The following is a 21,013-nucleotide window of genomic DNA, read 5'->3' as shown; positions in this document are numbered from 1 at the left end:
TTTCCGGCGACAGGGCACACCTGCAACAAACGTAGTTCACTTCAATCAGCAATGATACTTTTCTCTCACAACAAGGTCACGTGTGGTTCTTTTAAAAAAATTGACGAAGGAATCTTGCATGCATGATATATTAAATAAAGTCTATTTGCAAAATCTGTTCACATATAAGTGCAATTTTGCGAACCGAATCTAATGAGCCTAATTAATCCATAATTATATATAATAATACTAACTATACTCTAATCATATGGTCAAAGACCTCATTAGCTGCAGTAACTGCTATAGTACCATAGTTGTAGAGGTGATATCGTAATTAGACTTCATTTAATACATCTAATTACTGGTCAAAGATGCGAAAAGTTTTCGCGAAATTTTTTTGCGTCCAACCAAACATGGCCGAAATCGGTGTTACCAACTAGCCAGCAGTACTTTTCTCTCACAGTAAATCAGCACTAGCCACTAGTCACAGCCAGCCGAACGCATGGTCACGAGTTGTCGAACGCTGCGACTGACATGCTGGCCCAGCAGACCCTCCCTCCGGGCCCATGTGTCAGCGGTGCTGCTCCCCCTCGTGCCACTTTTCCTCCATTCCAACAGCTTCTGCTCTGCTCCGTGCCCGGCGGCACCAGGAAACCAAAAGGTCGGCGCTTGCTTTCCGATTTGACTTTCCAGGACCAGGAGGGCAGGTCGTCGCCATCCGGCAGGAGAGGACCGAGGGCGTCTGCTCCGCCGGCGCCGGCGCCGGCGGATGTCTCTTCCTCGCATCTGCGATGAGAATACATCCCATCGCAGAAGGGCAGCCGTCTCCGCCCCGCGCTTGCTCCCCTGCCTCCCGGGCTCCAGCGCCGCCCGCGGCGCCTCCGCCGCCGCCCTCCCTAACCGAGCTCGCCACCGTGCGCCGCCACCTTCTCTTCGCCCCCGCCGCCGGCACCGCCCACCGGTTGTCCGGCCCCGCCCGGCCGGCAGCGCTCCTGCGCTGCCGCGCCCTCCGCCGGCCAAACCGCCGCCGCCGCCGCCGCCGCCCCCGACCCCTCCTCTATAGCCGGAGCCATGGAGCCGCCCCACCCCCTAGCAACACGGGATCATAAGGCCGCTGCCGCACTCCACCACCCCGGCCGCCGGCGACCTCGTCGGCGGCCGCTCCACCCACCTACCACCCCTTTCCGTCCCCCCTCCCCCTCCCCTAGCTCGCTGGCTGCCGCGGCCCCTCCCCTGGCTCGATGTAAAAGATAAACAGGGGCAAGGGCGGGCGCCACGTGCATTTGCGATGGGATGGGAAACATATGCGATAAATAGATTCTCCGAGCGCCGGCATCGTCCCGGCCGGCGGCGACGCGGCAGTTCTTGGGGGAGCAGCTGACGCACGGCCGGCCGGGGGGCTTGGTAGGCAGGGCAGCTGGGCTGGCTGCTCCTGATTGATTCGGTTCCAACCACGGCACAGTACTAGGAGTCTAGGAGTACCCTGTGGCAGAGTAGGTTGGCTCTCTTCTCTCTCGTTTCCAACTTCATTTCGAATTTCAAATTGACGTGTAGTAATAAGTAACCTAATTAGCAAAAAGATGGGATTTGACTTGGTGTAGGGTACAAGCTGGACTAGGATAAAAGGTCTAATAGTACTTTGCAACGGGAATTATTACTAATTGAAAAGGTCCTGTCGCGTCGATTTGATTTTGTATCACAAAACATATGTTTATGAGGTGAGATTCCGAGCTGGAATTTTTTAGGTCATATAAAAGGCATTTCTGATAGTGAAGGGAATGATCCTATAGCTAATCCAGTGGCTGACCACTGGTCAGACCAGACGGGTCAAGGATAGCAAGGCTACAGGGACACACGCGTCTATACCGACGCATCAACGTCATAAGCATGGAATTTCTTCGCGGCAGTAGTACGATTAGGGACGGCACTTACACCAGATTTCTATATGTTAAATGTTAAAGCCCCGAGGCTTCGCCGCCGGCCAGACAGGCCACGTCGGCCAAAATTATTTCGGCCATCCAATCGCGATCCGATGGCTATGGATGAAAGATAATCTTACTATTTCAGAGTACTAAATAAAATCTATTTACAAAACCTTTTACACGGATGTGTTGTAAATCATGAGACGAATCTAATGAGCATACTTATTTCATAATTAACTCATAATTAGTAAACGGTTATTATAGTATCACTGTTACAAATCATAGATTAAGTAGACTCATTAGATTCGTCTCGCGATTTACAACCTATCCGTATAAAAAATTTTGTACTACATGTTAAACCCACGAGGCTACGCCGCCGGCCAGGCAGGCCACGTCGGCCAAAATTATTTCGGCCGTCCGATCGCGATCCGATGGCTACGGATGGAAGAGAATCTTACTATTTCGGAGTACTAAATAAAATTTATTTACAAAATATTTTACACGGATGTGTTGTAAATCATGAGACGAATCTAATGAGCATACTTACTTCATAATTAACTCATAATTAGTGAACGGTTATTGTAAAATCACTGTTACAAATCATAGATTAAGTAGGCTCATTAGATTCATCTCACGATTTACAACCTATCCGTATAAAAAGTTTTGTAAACAGATTTTATTTAGTATTCCATGTATGTGTTCAAATATTCGATGTGATATTTTTTTGGGGTAAAATTTTTGAATCTAACCGCGGCCCAAGTTTCTATTTCGGAGTATTAAATAAAATCTATTTACAAATCTTTTGCACGGATGGGTTGTAAATCACGAGACGAATCTAGTGAGCATACTTACTCCATGATTAACTCAAAAATATTGAATGGTTACTGTAGTATCACTGTTGCAAATCATGAATTAAGTAGACTCATTAAATTCGTCTCGCGATTTACAACCTATCTGTGTAAAAAGTTTTGTAAATAATTTATTTAATATTCCATGCATGTGTTCAAATATTCGATGTGATGTTTTTTGTGGTAAATTTTTTGAATCTAATCACGACCCAAGTTTCTATATGTGAATGCCCCGAAGGTCGGCGCAAGAGCAGACCGGCCACATCGGTAAAAAGATTTCCAACATTCGATCCTAAATTGACGGTGCATGCAATTGGCCGTGCCATACCTTTGAGGCCTTGAGACACGAATAGTCCACGCGTCAGCTCTCCGTTAGGTCACTGCAAAATATCTGAATTTAAAACTCTCGACCGGTAATTTTGGTGGCCTCCGAATGGGTGTGTGCTGTACTGTAATAACGGCAGTGAAGCTAGGCCGGAGAGCCACGCGTCGAGTTTGGGCGGGCCGCCGGGCACGTCCTCGACGGGTGCGGCAAGTTCATGCCGTCACCGGCGGGCGACCCGGCCTAGCTCCGGTACGCCGCGGTGCCGCAGGTCGGGCGTGATAGCCGCGTATTGCAGGGTGAGGAGATGCCCGAGGACCGCTGCCGACCGCCTTCGACGGCGAGATTGAGACGTCGGATTTCAGCTACTATTTTTTGCCTTTTTTGCTTTGAAAATAAATGTCCTATTTCTATCTATGTATATCTATTTGTCTATACATCTACTACAAACCTCTATATAAACTTATATTGCCAAACGCAAACAACAAAATAAATTACGTGCGCCAAGGCGCGCGCAAGTCACTCGTAAATATATGATGCTACCCTACTGCTCCAAGTCATAGCGTCAAAGCCGAAGGTCCCCTGTTGCTGTTGCAGTTTGCAGCGTGTGGATGTCAATAGCTTGTACGACACTTTTTTTTTCTGTTTGTTGCTTTCTTTTCTTTGAGTTTTTTTATCTGTGGCACATCATGAAAACGCTAATTTGTGCGCTGTACAATCTATTCTTCGATTTAGTCTCTAGACCTCCGGGATATCTTATTTTGTGCGTGGCACACCACCTTCATTAAACAACTCTTTTCTATACTTCATTAAACAACTCTTTTCTGTACTGGGAGGTGAGAGAACATCGTGTGAAAAGACCAAAATGCCCCTGATTTTTTCCACTCTCTTTACTCCACCGCAACCCCATCTCCTTATCCATTCGCACGGGTGGAAAAGGCTGGGCGAGGCAGCAACCACCGCCAGCCCCGTCCCCGCGCGTGATTCAGCTTGTCGTCGCGCACATGTTGGGGCCCACAATCGCGCCGGTCACCTATAAATTTGATATAGCTTTGATATAGCTGACGGGCAATATTAAAGCACGTCACCTATAAGGTCAGTATAGGTGACGGACTTGGATAAGTAAAAGGTGACATGCAACATCAAAGCACGTCAGCTTTGTGATGACATAGGTGACGTGCAACATCAAGTCGCGTCACCTTTGTGACTTTTATTAATATTTGAACATGCGATTTTTGAAAAATTCAAATTGTCTCAAATAAAAAATTGGTCTATACAAAAGTTGTAGGCCTCAACTAGATCTACAACTTTGTAGTTCAAATTTTTTTCAATTGAGGATGTTTTGGCACCCAAATATATGGTTTAAATTTTGAATTTCAAAATTTCAAAACTTTCAAATGACCTCAGATGGAAAAAAAGGTATATACGAAAGTTGTAGTTCACCACCAGATCTACAACTTTGTAGTTGAAAAGTTTTTCATTTGAGATCATTACAACTGTGAAGCAGGTTATATAATATATTAGAAAGTGATGATAAAAAGAAAATATCTCATTGTTGGTCACATGTGATGGTGTAGCCCAGTGGCAGGGCACTACAAGAAATGTGGTGATCCATAACGAATTTTTCATGACATTTTAATAAAGCGTCACAATCGCAGGCAATCCTTGACGATTTTCTAGTTTTTGTCATGGATTTGAAGGAATGGATCGTAGGCCCAAAACTTAGTGACGTTTTACTGATTTCGTCACAATCCGGCCCATAAAACAATGACATTTCAGTATATATGTCACAGAAATCGTCATAGTTACTTTTGACATATATTTATGAACTATGTAACAAAATTTTTATATACTAGTAAAAATAAAAAAATGAAAGATGGTAAGAATCGAACTTGCAACCACTAAGACAAGATGATTGAGCAATTACCATTGAGCTACTTATTATTTTACAAACGTCTAACTCACCATATTTATACAATGCGTTAATAAGAAAAAACAGCAGCTTATTCTTCAAAAAGAATAATAAAACAGCAGCTTCAGAGCTGCTTGGAGGGGATCGAAACCAAGATCTTGCATTAGATACACTATTTTTTCCCACCACTACACTACTCACTGGTTTGTGGCGTTGCATTTTTTATACTCTATTTGTGGCGTTGCATTTCTCTATACTCTGCATTGCAGAGTTAAAAAGGTAAAAAGTTGAAATAATGGTGCAGAGAATGATTCGATCAAGCCACCTTGGGCTCGCTCAACAGACACGCCAGCTACCACCGCGCTACATCCTCTTTTATGATTTTCTTTTTCTTTATATATATACAAGCTTGAACAAAAAAGGAAGGCAACCTGGGTCTCACTGAGCCAAGGGATTGCCCCTTGCTGCGTGTATAATTATTGTCATAGTACAAGGGGAGAAAACAAAAATAGAAAAAGAAAAAGGAAAAAAGGCATAAACTTGGGAAGGAATGAACAACAAAATGGCGAATCGGCCTGTGCCGAGCTCTGCATGCATGCGGCAAACCCAAGAGCTGTGATAAAAAAACGTGCTGCCTTCTTGGGCCACGTGCTCTTCCTACAGCTAGGCTGGGACGTGCTGGTGATCCTGGCAGGTGCTGTGTGCGTCGGCCAGGTTGCTCATGGGCCGAGCCAAGCAACCTGCTTGCCCCGGCGGTTTTTTCTTTTTTATATTTAAAAAAAATTAAAATTTCAAAAATATATGTCCGTTTTGGAAAATTTCAAAAATATACCCCGGTCGCCTTATTGGGGGCGACAGGGCTCAAATGTAATTTTTTTTTCTTCAAATTTGCAACAAAGTCCCTAGAGAAAAAAAAAGAGGGGGCCTGTCGCCCCCCCCAACGGGCGACAGGACTCTGTCGCCCATCCCAGGGGCGACAGGACCCTGTCGCCCGTTGGGGGGCGACAGGGGCTTTCCCCTCTATTTAAGCCCTGGCCGCCATTCGCCACCATTCCTTTTGTCATTTGAGCCTAAAAATTCAGGAAAAAAGAGGGGTGAGGAGAAGAAAAGCGGCGAAGCTCTGCCGAATTGCGTACTCCTGATCTACAGGTAACTTCTGTATGAATCCATTGATATTGTATAACAATTTAATTTAATTAGTGGATTAGCTGAATTAGATTTGGTGCTTTAGAACACTGGTTTAGTATTACAATTTGAGTACTATTACAGACTTTTTCAAATAAAATAATTATACATTAGAATAGAATTATGACAGTACCTTATTGATATTACAGCATAAGGCAATGACTGCCTCAAATTATGGAGGATTTTCATGGACCGAAGAAAAATCTAGTATAATACTTGATATCATGACCCATCTTGTTATCAGTAAGATGTTGGATCCGTTAGCGAATGGTACGATAGAGATGGTGTTGTCCAAAGTAGTAGAGTTTAAAGATTTCACAGTATTTCGAGGTATTACGACGCAAGATGTAATGGGACACCTGCTAGAACGTCGGAAGATATACATGAGAGTATGTGAACTAGCAAATCATCCTAATATCATTGGATTCTTACAAAGTTCTTGTAAGATATGGATGCGGCCAGATGTGTATGAGATGCACATTAAGGTAACTCTCATTCAGTTCTAATCCCGTCCGTCATTTCGAATCCATATTTATGAAACAGTAACATTGTTTACCCCGAGGACACGGAGTTGATTAACAAAATGATACCAAATTTCCGTAAATTGGTATGTATCTTCGGTGGTGGACTTATGCCGCAAACTAGACGAAGGAGGCGGATAAGATCTTCGGGTGATAGTACTTGGCCTGCGCAAGAACAGATGCCTGGAGGTTCGTCGAGACATGCTTCAGCACCTCAACCACCAACTTGTGTTAACTGGGATGACGACATGGATGACTTCATGCCCCCCAAACCATGGCCTCCAACACATGATGTTCCTCCCCCTTACATGAACCTAGAATCAGAAAGGAGACAAAGGGAAAGGCAAGAGGTTCGTCAAGTCATGTTGCACCACCTGCAGCACAAACTTGTGTTAACTGGGATGACGACATGGATGACTTCATGCCCCCAAACCATGGCCTCCAACACATGATGTTCCTCCCCCCTGTACATGAACGTAGATCCAGAAAAGAGAGAAAGGGAAAGCCAAGAGGTTCGTCGAGCCATACTACACCACCTGCAGCACCACCATCTGTCAACTGGGATGACGACCTAGATGATTTCATGCCATGATCTATAACATATGATGTTCATTGGTTTAAGATGTATTCGCAATTAGTATTGTTAATGTTGTATTATGCTTGTATGTATGTCGAGTTTGAATCGTACTTAGTCGTAATGGAGCATCGAAGTATAAACATACCATCTATTGTATGTAATGGAAAATACGAGAGTGATCAGTGACGAACGTTGAAGTGTATAAATAAGCGGTCCACAGCTATCTCATTACAAATAAACATCAGAGATACAAACATCAGATATATCTAACCACCCCTATGGCGTCGGAGCTTTTCATGTCACTAGAATACTAAAAAGCAGACATGTAATAAATAGAACGATAAGAAATAAGAACTAAGAAATGCAATACGTAATATGAACCACCAAATTTTACATCATAATACAACGATAATGAAAAACACATCACACATGTAGTGGCATGTCAGAACCCGTTACAAACTACGGTAAACAGATTTCGGACTAACCTAACATGCCTTAGGTAATTTAAAAAAAAAACAGAACAAACACAACGATGCAGCATGTCACTAGCACTAGGGAAGTCCTAGTAGCCGTACCCCCACGTAGCAAACTGCGTTGAGCCTTCTCCGCAGTATCCACCCATTGCAGGTGGTGCAGGCGGTGGTGCCGGAGGCGCAGGGCCCTTCTTCTTGTGACAAGGGCAGTTGCAGTAAGGAATAGTGTATGGTTCATCCTGTGAACCGGCTGCATTGCTGGTATCATCAACTTCGTCGTCTTTGTTACCCTCGCTCACTTCCTCATAATGGTTCACCTTGCATTCCAGATCAAAGATCTTTATCTGGAGGTACTCGATGAACTCCTGAACAGAATCAATTGGTGCAGGATCTACCCACCTAGTAAAACCACAGTTTTCTGGAGCATCGGAAGACTGCAAAACAAATTTCATCTAAGGTGTCTCATTGAAGATAAAGAAATGAAACAACCGAGTATTACCCATGCGTGTGGACATTTAAAGAAACGCCGACCGCCATCCATCCCGTCGGTGCATATCTGCACTAAGCAGTCTGCACCATGTCTGCATTTTGGCCACGGTTCTCTACGGTTATCGTATTGTCGAAGAGGAGTTTCATTGGTAAATTCACTCTTGTGCTGTGGTGGAAACTCAAACACTGGTTCCGGAAAGGAATCAGGTCCAAGAGGCCCCTCCCATATTATGGGGTCTCCCTTTCTTCCCCCTTTTCCTTTCCCAAAACCATAGTAATTCTTCCCGCTAGACCCACCTCCAGACATTGGGTATACAATGAGGTTTGGTGTTTGAGTTGTGCTGGGAGTTCACAAACTTGGGAGTATTTATAGGCGCACAAAGGTCTGATACCCGGAGTGTTGAGTGTAAATGCACCTAAAAAGCCTACATGACAACACAGTGAAGAGGCTAGCTAACCTAACACTGAAAAGGCTAGATTCGATGCTCGAAATGACTACTCGATGCATCTCTGTGCATGCAGACTCACAGCACTGCATTGCTGCCGCTCGGTCGATCGCGTCTAGATGCCGCCTTCCCCACTACACGCCACAGACCTTCGCTGTAGAATGACAGGTCCGTCGTCCTCGCCAGAGAGACTGCTTTGAAGGTGAGCTGGTGTGGTTGCCGTCTTGTCACATATATTTGAAATGGTGGAAGAGCACTGCTATTTGAAACCCGTGATCGCCGTGCTGAGCAGTGGCAACCTGTGATCTCGTACTCGCAGCTAGATACACTATGGTTCCTATTTTGAGCTATTCGAGCATGTAGTCGTCATCATCGTCGGCGGGTGAGGTCTCCGGATGCTTTTTAGTATTCTAGTGACATGAAAATGTGTGCTTTTTAGCAGCAGACCCCGATGTATTTCTTAGTTCTTAATTCTTATCGTTATATTAATAAAATGTGTGTGTTTTAGTATTCTAGTGACATGAAAAGCTCCGAAAATATTAAGGACAAGTTCAAAGATTTCATAGACTCCCGGCTACAACTACAAATTAATGGTAAAGGCTACAACACACAAAGTTAAGCTCTCAACTTAAAACATAAACAACTAATTGCAGTGGCATGTGCACGCGACCAGATAATTTCTTGTTGCATCTAAACCTACCATGCCTTATGGAATGTAAAATGCAGGAATTACATGGTACTACTCTACTGAGTGCACCTAGGATATTTGCCCTTCCTAATTGCTTCGGCCCCGGCTTCCTTCGCACGGCGTGCCCTCTCTCGCTTTCTCTCCCTGTCAGCTTCACGTTCGGCCGCCGCCTTACGATCCACCTCCTCAATCCTCTTGCGGATCTCTTCTTGCTCTTTCTTGCGCTTCTCCTCTTGCTGTTCCTCGTGCTTCATTCGGCGCCAACGTTCTGCAGCCCACCTTGCTTTTTGTTCCACAATGTCCTTTGCCTGCTGCGACTGCACGGTGTCGAACCACTGCATAAAATCACAAAGAGGCGGAGGAGACTTTGTCCAACACAAGTTAGAATCATAACTCAATGTTAGGTCACAGAGAAAAATAGCGTATGTTCTCCTGCTACCTTGGCCCGGTCTTTGCTGTATCGCTTAGGTGGATCATATTCGTAGTTCTCACACATAAAGGACCTCATGCCGTAGTCATCTCCTAAAACCTCAGATTGCATGAACTTGCATAACGAACCGCAGAAGCACATTGGCACATCAATTCCTTCGGGTACGGTGGCTTTACACTTGCTCCACGGAATGTAGGTTGATCCTGATGAAGACATTGGCGCTATTGTGTGGTGCACCAAATAAAAAAACAATGATTTAAGCAATGCACATATCGTATACCAAATCGATGCGTGAAAATATAGGTACTGTCATAATTCTATTGTCTTATACTGCAATATCAATAAGGTACTGTCATAATTCTATTCTAATGTATAATTATTTTATTTGAAAAAGTCTGTAATTGTACTCAAATTGTAATACTAAACCAGTGTTCTAAAGCACCAAATCTAATTCAGCTAATCCACTAATTAAATTAAATTGTTATACAATATCAACGAATTTATACGGAAGTTACCGGTAGATCACAAGTGCGGAATTCGGCAGAGCTCCACCGCTTCCCTTCTCCTTACCCCTCTCTTTTTTCTGGATTTTTGGTGGATTTTTTGAGGTCAAATGAGGAGGGAATGAGGGGGGAGGCCTTATATGGGGAGGGCGGACCCGGTCGCCCTCGGAGGGGGGGGGGGGGCGACAGGCCCCCCCAGTCGCCCGCGGGAGGGGCGACCGGCCCCCTGGCGCCTGTAGGATGGGCCCACTGGTCGGTCGCCCCTGGTCGGTCGCCCCTGTGGTGGGCGACAGGGGCCTGTCGCCCGTTGGGGGGGGGGGGGGGGGGGCGACAGGCCCCTCTTTTTTTTTTCTCCAGAGACTTTGTTGCAAATTTGAAGAAGAAAAAAATTACATTTGAGCCCTGTCGCCCCCACATAGGGCGACCGGGGTATATTTTTGAAATTTTCCAAAACGGACATATATTTTTGAAATTTTAATTTTTTTTAAATATAAAAAAGAAAAAACTGCCTTGCCCCGCTGGTGGGCTGCCCGCCTGCTCTGCAGATATAGCTTCTTTTGTTCCAACTTATTACAAAATAGATAGTCATTTTTTGTATAATAATTCATATTCATATTTTCTAATACTAAGGTAAACACAAGGTCATGTCTTATGGACCATTCATCCCACACTATATTTGGGGTGCATACAGAGTTCGAAAACATTATGAGGTATTCAAATCTCAAAGTTTGAGTTGAGTTATAAGAAATAATGAGAGATATGTATCCATTTGTGAACAATGTATGGTCTCACTTTATTAAAATTATTTTATTTATTATGGCAATCTTATGGACCAAAAATATATTGCCCTGTCAGTTTGTAGATTTTTCTGACAAATTTAGAGATTATTACAATTATTCTATGGTGATTTTGAGATAGAAGTTTGAATTGTCCCTCGAAGACAATTGAATTTGTCATCTATCTCTAGTACATGGACTAGAATGGAAAATGTGGGCCTAAATATATTTTTTTCAATTTTATGAATCTTATCATATGTGCGCTTAGTTCAACATAGAGTAACAATCGATAAGCATGCACAAATTCATTTAAATGATAGAAAATACCAAATATATTGAAAAATTATTGAAACTTATACATGACAACATAGATGTTGTCTATTATATATAAAAAAGTATTGGGTGTATATAAGATAATTATTTTATAAGTTACTTTACAAGGGTGTCTTAATTAGTTACTTAAAAATTAGAAAAATGATTTTTTTGCACAAGAAGTGGCTATGTAAATCAATAAATGTTAATAGAAGGATATATGTAAGGTTGTATCCAAATTTGAGGTGTATACGAGTTCAAAAATATTATAAGGTATTCAAATCTCAAAGTTCCACTTGAGTTATATGAAACTATGCGAGAGATGTGTAATTTTGTGAACAATGTATGGTTCAACTTTATTAAAGACATTCAATTTTTTTATGACATGCTTATGGACCAAAAATATATTATCATGTCAATTTGTAGAATTTTCTGAAAAAATTTAGATATTATTGTAATTATTATGTGCTAATTTGGATGTAGAAGTTTGAATTGCCCCTAGAAGACAATTGAGTTTTTCATATATTTTTAGTATATGAGCTAAAATAGAACATATGATCTGAAATATATTTTTATGCATTTTTTGAGTCTTATTTGAGCTAGACATAGTTTAATTTGGAGTTATTTTTGATAAGCACATAGAAATTCATTTAAACTATAAAAAATAACAAACCGCTTCTGTAACTGTTGAGATTCAGATACAACAACTTAGATGTAGTATATAACATTTTAAAAATGTATTAGAGTATACAAGATATATTGATTTGCAATTTACTTCACAAGGTGCTTTAAAATAAGAAAAGAAAATAAAAAATATTAAACTGTGAAGTCTAAATCGGCCCATCTTAGCCCAAATTAAGTAGTATCTCGTGGCAGACCATTGGATCGAACGGACAGCTTAGATAAATATCCGGTCGCCACCCTATCCAACCGAAACCCTAACCCTAACCCGCCTCGCCCCCCCTCTCGCCTTCCCCGACCGGAGGCAATGCGTGGCGGCGCGCCCCCTCTCTCCTCTACCCAATCCCGTAGCGATTCCTCGCCGTGCTCCTCCTCATGTGCCCCTCGCACCCTCCGCCACCGGCCCTTCGCGCCCTCCTCCGCCTCCTAGCCCCGCCGCTGCCGCTTCTCTCCGGATCCGCTCGCCATGCTCGGCGCCTCCCTCTGCTCCCGCGTCCCTTGTCGATCCGCTCGTCATAGCCGCCCCTCGTTGGCCAAGGATGCGGGTGCGGCCGCATCCTCATCGGGCTCCCTCCCCGCGAGCGGCGCGTTGGGGCTGGGGAGACCTGTGTGTTGTGGGAGGCATGCGGTGTACGGGCGGCGCGGGGCCCTCTCTGATGGGCCATGTCAGGTCCATGTCCTTTGATGACGACGGCGGGTGGAGCGGGTGTGGCACAATGCAGATCCACGACGATGGCAGCACTGTTGTGGCATGAAGCAGATCCACGATGACGGCAGCACTGGTGCGGCAGGAAGCAGACCCACGACGACGGCAGCAAGTTATTGTTTTGTTTCAAGAATTGATTTGCTTTTTTTTTTAAGATTCGGTGGTATTTGTCGATGCACTGGTCTTCCTTGACCTCTGCGGTTGAGCTCGAATTCAGGCCCTCCCTAGCTTACAGCAGGTTGGTCCTTCTTTCTTGCTGCGTCCAGCTACCTTTCTTCTATTCTGAACTCGTTGAACTTCATTAAAACATTCTAAATACAACTACACTACAAGCTAACCATTTGCTAGTGCTGCTGCCTTTCTAGTCCCTAACTCAGTTATGTTATTGTGAGCCGTCAGAGAAGTTTTTGACTTGAATACTGGCATTTGGTGTATTGCATATGCGCAGCAACAACTCAGTCTCTGACTTTAGTTCAGCAATTCGACTGCAGTTTCTTTGAAATGTCTGTCTCTTCTAGCGATAATGATTAATCAATTAATCAGTGTCATTTTCAAGTAATCAATTCTGGCATTTCTATTTTTATGTGCTGCATCCAATCTGAATGACAGGACTTGAGAGGGGCAGTGGAGTACAAGTCCCTACAGTTCGTTGCGATAGTCATGTGTTTATTTTAATTCATGGCAATTTAAATCACAAACTGAACCACCTTTTTAAATGAGTTATGTATCCTGAAAGTTTCAGTTGGAAGTTTTGTGGCATGGAAATTGCAATAATTACTTTCTTTTAAAGTTGGTGATATTTTTTCGTTTAAATCTCATACATACCTTTGCAACTAGCACTTTGGATGAAACTAGTTAGCAAAGCTAGCTACATAGAACTTTGTCTAATTAACTGTAATGTTTTTCCTTGCGTGACTTTTTAGAGACTAACTGTGATCACTTGGTTATTATTTTAGGAGCAGCTCGGCTTAGTGACGCAGCATCAGTAGCTTATGCCCAGGTGTCTCACCAAGTTTGGGCCATAAAGGAACCCATTTGCTGCTGGGATTTACGCACTTGGCATCAAAGTCCCAGCTGTTGAAAAAATTGAATATAGATGGTAAGTAGCCATGATTATGTGTCTCACCAAGGAGGTTCCATATAGGAACCCATTCTGCTTTTCATATTAATTTTCCATTAGTAGCGTAAGGGAAAATCAAGAGGTACTTACTAGCAAATATACTATATGGAAGTAATGAGAGCGTTTGTTTCAGAAGTACCCAATGTACAGATATACTGAGCTAGTAAATATTCTAAGAACTTGATAATTTGCGGTGCCTTTGGAACCCATCGTTTTGGCATTCATTTGTGCTAGTTTAAGTTAATTTACATGTAAATTCAGAGCTAGTATTCACATGTTCTAATCATAGGTCACAACCAGTTAATTGCTATACATTGCTTCATCAAATTGGTTTCCTGATTCTACACTTGTTCCATATACACCTGTGTACATGTTTCTTACTATCATTATGTTTGCTTTGGTTTTTCGATGAATGCACACTTACTCGCTATCATTTATTTTAGATCATGATGACCTGCTTGTTGACAACATCTACATGGCTAATGGAGGTGATGCCATTCCTCGGCCTGATCCGCACAACCAAATGTCAATATTTAGTATTGTTTTTACTACATATCTATTTTGTTTAATTGAACCTGCTGTACAGTCAATGCTTTAGCAAATGATTTACCACAACATGTAAATTTTGAGGTGCTTCTCAATGTAAATACGAGATATTGTATTTGATTTGATGCTGTGGGAAATGGTCTTACAATTTTGGTATGTATTCTGGGCAGTAATGACTATTCTAATAAAAGGGTATAATCAGGTCTAATTTTGTGGCCCACTCTGAATTGGGCCCATCCACTTGTGGGTTGTGCTGCTGATGTCACTTGCCACGTCACGTGCGATTACCACGTCACTTTCCACATCATTGCCATGTCAGTAGCTATGTCATCATTGCTATCCACATCACCGTCAAGTCAACAGCCACGTCATCCTTCATGTCACCATTGTGTGACGTGGCAATTGAATCTGTGACAAAAATTATACTGTTCGTGACGTTAATTTTCGTCATAGAAAATGGGCTTGGGTTGGGCTTCAGGGGCCTGGGGACATTCCATGACGGTTTTAAAACGTCATGGATCAAGCAATCTATGACGAAAATTTAACGAACGTCACGTGGTGCGATCTGTGACGCTCAATACATGACGTTATTTGAGATCGTCATAGATATTATTTTATGACGGTTTTTTAGTGATCTGTGACGAAATTCAATCGTCATGGATCAACAGATTTTTTGTAGTGGCGGGAGGGTACGCGCGAGACTGAGGTTGTGGGTTCGAATCCTAGTAACGCTGGAAAAAATCGCACGCGCGCATATTCATGCTGCAAATATTTATTTTTGCATGAAAAAGAATGATGCGGACTAAGAATACCATAGGTGACGGCTCATACTGATGTCCGTCACCTTTTACGTACATAGGTGACGGCCTTTTGCCCGTCACTTTTCCGTTCTAATCAGTGACGATGTACAGGTGACGGGCGCGATGCCCGTCACTTTAGGGAGATGATGCCCGTGACTATAGACCTCTTCTTACATAGTGTCGGCCGCGTCGCGCGCGCGCCTCCATTCCCCCGTCCGCGCTCATCCTAGTATGGCTGCAGATCCCCAATTCCTTCCCTTAATCCCTGGCTCTCTTTGTTGCTGTGCCACCGTACTCACACTTGGGTTGCCGCAGGCTGCCGTCAATTTTCATCATAATCTGATGTCGTCGAATCGATCCCCAATTCGTCGGCACAGCACGGGATCTCCGAAGATGTTGGATTTGACATGGGTTCCAGATGGATAAGGCAAGGTCATCCTTATTTACTTTAGTTGAGGTTGTAGTGTTCATGAATAATTTGGACATGTCCCTTTTCATTCTTTAGGATGGATTGCAACATAGCCTGTAGATTTGCTATCCACATCCTTGGCTATTATGAGCATGGCTCACATGTGTATCATTCATCTGCCATAAAAATTGGGTTCATGATAAGGATACAATTTTATGGATGGATTTCTATACTGACTTAAATGTTGAGATAAAGCGAGGCAGGGATACAATTGTTTCAATGAGCTTTTGGGACAAGTTTGCATGTGAGTATAGAGACATTGATTCTGATTCCTCATTGCTTGCTGCAATAGATATGTATTGGGAAATTAGAAGGCTTCCTGTGGTAGTTTCAGTCATTAACCAGCTAAGTCATGTTAGCAGTTTATGTACTGAAGTTGTTGCTATTGATGTGAAATCAAGTCTGTTGTTGATATGTAGTACTGAAATCAAGTCAGATCTTGTTAATAATGCACCTATTGATGTTGGCATTGATGTGGCTAATGTAACTAATGAGCCTGAATCTGAAACCAATGATCCTTGGGGTGAAAATGATGAAATAGAGTATGTTAGTGTAGATGATGAGCCTGTTGAGCCTGCTGAACCTGCTTCTAACATTGGGTTTTATTATATTCCTGACACTGATGAAGAAGATAATGATGACTGTGCTGTTGATGATGAGGAAGGTTGTGATGTAGTTGAGCATATAACTGACTTGGAAAACTCCAAGATTGCTGTTGGTGTGATATTTGAAGATAGAGACACTTTCATGAGAGCTATTAGACAGTATGCTATTCTGAATGAGGTTGAAATTGTAGGTTGTTATAATGAAGCAAAGAGGTATAGAGGACGTTGTAAAGGCAAGAAGTGCAAGTGGAGAATACATGCATTACAATTGCAAGATGAAAGGACATGGCAGATTAAAGAAGATGCCTAACAAGCACTATTGCAAGAGCACAAGTAAAGTAGAGAACAATTGCATGGCTAATCAATTCTGGGTTAGGGATAGAGTAATTCAATGGTTGAGGCAAGATCCCACAATCGGAGCTTCTGCTTTGAAGAACAAGTTGGAGGAGAAGTACTTGATCAAGTTGTCATACTAGATTGTCTATAATGGCAGGGGGTTAGCACTTGATGAGATCTTGGGCAAATGGGAGGATAGTTTTGACTATGCTTTTGCATTCAAGGCAAAGATAGAGAGAAAGGCCCCTGGCAGCATAGTAGAGATAGATTGTGAAAAGGTTGGGTCCAAGATGAGATTTAGCAGGATGTTTGTTGCTTTGAGGCCATGTATTGATGGATTCAAAAATGGGTGCAGACCATATTTGGGCATTGACTCCATTGCTCTTACTGGAAGGTGGAAGGTGCAGCTAGCTGCATGTAACACCCTAATTTTAAATTTCAGCATTTATTAATAAATTTAATTGGCTTTATTTAAATTTCTAAGGTTTATTGTGTTAGACTTGCATTTAGTCTAAATTTTTGTTCTATAAGTAATTAAAATTTATCATAGGTTTAATTTTGTTGTTGCATTCATGCTGGTGCATGGTTTTGTTTTGATTGTTTGTATAGGAGTTTGACTTCAAATTCATTTGAATTCAAATAGTTTTGAGTTGAGAGGAAAGGAAAAAGAAATAGAAAAGGGAAGGAACCCAAAACCCAGCCCAACCAAACCCTGAAACCAGCAGCCCAACCGGGCCCAACGACCCAACCGGCCCACCCTCGCACGAGTGCGCCGTGCCCAGCCCAGCAGGCCTATCTCCCCCCCGCTTGGGCCAGCCCGGCCTCCCCTCACCCTGCGCGCGGCCCAGCCCCTAGTCGCGCTGCGCCTCGCGCCCCGCTCGGCCCGCTCTCGCCTGCGTCTCCTTCCCCCTCGCTGCCCGCCCGGACCCACGAACATGGTCATCTCCTTCCTTTCTCCATTCCGCACCCTTCGCTCACGCCCGAACGGCCTCGCCATGATTCTCGCACGCGATCTGCTCCGCACGCCGAGGATCCCTTGCCTTCTTAAACGCCCTAGCCCGCGGACCCCCTGCTCCCCATCCCACGTGCTAGCGCCGCCTCCAGCCCAAGCTGCCGCCTCTGTGCCGCTCTGCCTCGCCCGCCTTGCTCCGCCGCGCCGTAGCTCCGCGCCGCCGCGGTCCAGCAGCCTGGCCACGCCACGGCCCCGGAAAACCCTCGCAAGAGCATCACCGTAGCCCCAGGGAACTCCCCAAGTTCCTTGCCCTGGAACCCAGGCCCCACCTCGCCGGAATTGCGCCCAGATTCGTTCGACGGTGAGTCCTTGCTCCGCGGCAATTCGTCGTCTTCAGTGGTCCTTGGACCTCCCTGACCCCGGCTACGGTTTCGCAGCATCGCCGTGCATCGACCCGTGCCACCCAAGGTCCCGGAGGAGCCCCGCAGCACTCTCCTCCACGGCCACCGCACCGATCCCGCCGCCGAACCTCGCCGACGACCCATCTGCGCGACGTCTCCGGCCACCAGAAGCCCCCGGTGAGAACCCACAACCCTCCCCGGTTCTTTTGGCGTTGAGTCTGATAGTCTGTAGCCCCTGGAAGCACTGGAACGAGCTAGCGCCGCCCGGCGCCATGGCGAACCCCGCAAAACCCCCCCGAACCCAGCTAGCCGCCCCAGTGGTTTACGCGTTCGCTGGTGAACCTCCACGGCCAAACCGCAGTCCAAACCGAGCACCGTAGCCCCGGTTTCGCTTTCTCCGGTGATCTCCCACCGCGGGCTTCGTCGCCGGCAGTCGACCGCCGCCGCCTCCCGCACCCGCTTAACCCTGGCCGCCCGATCTGGTTTCGACGCTCGAGATTAGATCGGAGTTGCATTAGATCTAAGCCACCAGATCTCAATCCGACGGCTGAGATCCAAAGATAACGGTTCGCTGGCCTTTTTGCTTAAGAGCGCCCGCGCTTTCTGGTAATCAACCCGCACTCCTTCGTAGTTCAAAAGTAATTGCAGATAGGCCCAAAACTTTGCAGGGACCCCCCTGACCTTCCTAGAAATTGAACCCGCCGTCCAGCACTTGTTCTTTTACGAGTTAAACCCTGGAGTTAACGGTTAATTATGTTTAGGCCCTCGGTTTTTGCAGAAAAACCCCCTGGAACTTAGTTTTTCTCGCAGATAGGTCCCTGAACCTTGTTTTTAGCGTAGATTATGCGTTTTAGCTCCGTTTTAAGCGTTCTTTATGTCCACGCGATCGTTGTAACGCGTAGAATAGTTCTAGAATAGTTTTGTTTGCTGTTTTCATGTATTGTTGTACTGTTTCTTAGTTTTTGCTCTTGTTTGCATGTATGTGTATATGTGGACTTGTTTTGGCGTTGCGATAGTGAGTAGACGTTGAGCTACCGGAGAAGCATCAGTACCTGTACCAGGAGCCATCTTCTGAGCAGTTTGAGCAGCAGGAGCAGTACGAGGAAGGCAAGTGTAACATGAACAACCTATCACTTTAAATACATTTTCATACTGCATTTTAATACTGTATGCCTATAAGGACTTTCCTAGCCACTTTATATCCTTTATATATACCCTTTGGGTTGCATTTTGGTTAGTTGTGCTAGGTGCCGCGCTTTAACACACTCTGGTCCTTTTTAATTAATTTGATTAATAGTTTACTTGAACTTAATTCTGAGAGTGGCCCTCTGTGTGGATGAGTGGCTCACGTCTCGTTAAAAGATGGTTTTTGTAGAAACATGGTTTAGGGGGCCAGCACGGTGCTTAGTGCTTGGTTGGTCACTCTCCATAAGGACTGGTTCATAGAGCGACAACCTGGGACAACAGCGCTACCAAAAGGCTAGAATGGGATAGACTTGGCTTACTAATTAGGTCTTTTTGGTTTGGTGTAACTTACCTGCGGGGCAAGAGTAGTAAGCTTGAATGGTCCCTGCTCCTCCGGCTGGTCTGTGCTTGGTTTGCGCACCTGTGCTTGTACCCCCGTGAGGTGGGCCCCATCGTCGCTGACCTAACTCTCGCGGTTACGCCTTACCAACGAGATTCTTTGTAACGGCCTCGTAGTGAGTCGCTAGTCATCTCACCTAAGGAAGTGTGATGAACAACTGGCGTAGCTCACGACTTGTGGGTAAAGATGTGCAACCTCTGCAGAGTGTAAAACTGGTATACTAGCCGTGCTCACGGTTATGAGCGGCCCAGATCCTCCTTTTTGATTAGTGGGGTTAGCTCCTTCCGATGAGGGAGGTGCCTCTCGGGGTTACCTTGGTGGTTTCGGTTTGGTTCTCAGTAGTATCATGATTAAATTTGACTAATTACTATGCAACTGGGTTAATGGTAATTCATCAAATTGTAGTAAATAGCTTTAATAAAATTTTGCCAACACTTAAAAGCTATTGCAGTTGAGTCAGCCAACCTTAGAGCCTCATAGTTTGTGTTATACTTGTTGAGTACAAGTTGTGTACTCACCCTTGCCTCTTCTCTACTTTTTCCTCTTGGCTACGCTACTGCTGCTCAGTTCCTGTCGACACGAGGGAGTTTGCTCAGCGCTACTAGGACTACGAGGACGTCTAGGCGTTCGTCTCCCAGTCGACGTCCCTGTGGCGCCCTGCTCAGCTTCGGAGAGCTTTTATCGTATTTGTACTTCGCTTCCACTGTATCAGACATTTTGTCATTAATGTAATAAATATCATTCGTATTTATATTTATTATATCTTTTTACGTGATATGTGCTGTGATATATTGTTCATTCTGTTGTATATACGTGTGACTTGATCCTGGCACGTATATGATTGCTCGGTTTATGTCCTTTTATAAACTGGGTGTTACACTGCAGCTATAGGCATTGATGGACATAACTGGATGTTCCCCGTGGCATATGGTGTATTGGGTCAGAGACACGAGATAATTGGGGCTGGTTCATGAACAAGCTTTCAATGGCAATTGGACCCCCCTGGTCTTGTCATTTCGGGAAAGGCATTGACATAGCAGTGACAAAAGTTTTTACCAATGGAGTAGAGCATAGAGAATGCATGAGTTTGGATGGAAGCGGGGCGGGTTCGGGGCGGATATCCGCGGGTTTCGGGTTTCGAATTTGGCTCCTAATTTCCACCCATGGATTTGCGGGTTTGCGTACCCGAAAATTTTCGGGTTTGGAGCGGATCTTAAATTGTACCCGCGGAGCTCCATCGGGGCCCAAAACTTCAGCCCACTAAAGGTCCATCTTGGAACCCTCGATATATAAAGCTGAAATTCCTTCCTCAATCCTCACCCACGTCCAGCCAGCCAGCCCCCACCCTTCCCAATGGCTCATCTCCCGTCCGCCCGAAACAGCATGGCCACGCGGGCACGGCACGGCGGGCGGTGCCTGCGCACGGCGG

The 21,013-nt window shown here is 44.6% G+C and overlaps 1 long non-coding RNA gene across 1 annotated transcript; it reads left to right on the top strand.

Annotated features, from left to right (window-relative positions):
* Positions 1-13,018: 13,018 nt before the first annotated feature.
* LOC120683514 lies at positions 13,019-14,630 on the top strand. The gene is made up of 2 exons (XR_005678817.1): positions 13,019-13,869; positions 14,334-14,630. It is a non-coding gene; the product is annotated as an uncharacterized LOC120683514 (long non-coding RNA).
* Positions 14,631-21,013: the final 6,383 nt, after the last annotated feature.

Source organism: Panicum virgatum, chromosome 7N, assembly GCF_016808335.1.
Source record: "Panicum virgatum strain AP13 chromosome 7N, P.virgatum_v5, whole genome shotgun sequence".
Taxonomy (NCBI): domain Eukaryota; kingdom Viridiplantae; phylum Streptophyta; class Magnoliopsida; order Poales; family Poaceae; genus Panicum; species Panicum virgatum.
Note: the sequence above shows the minus strand (reverse complement) of the source record. Positions and strands in the feature narration are given on the sequence as shown.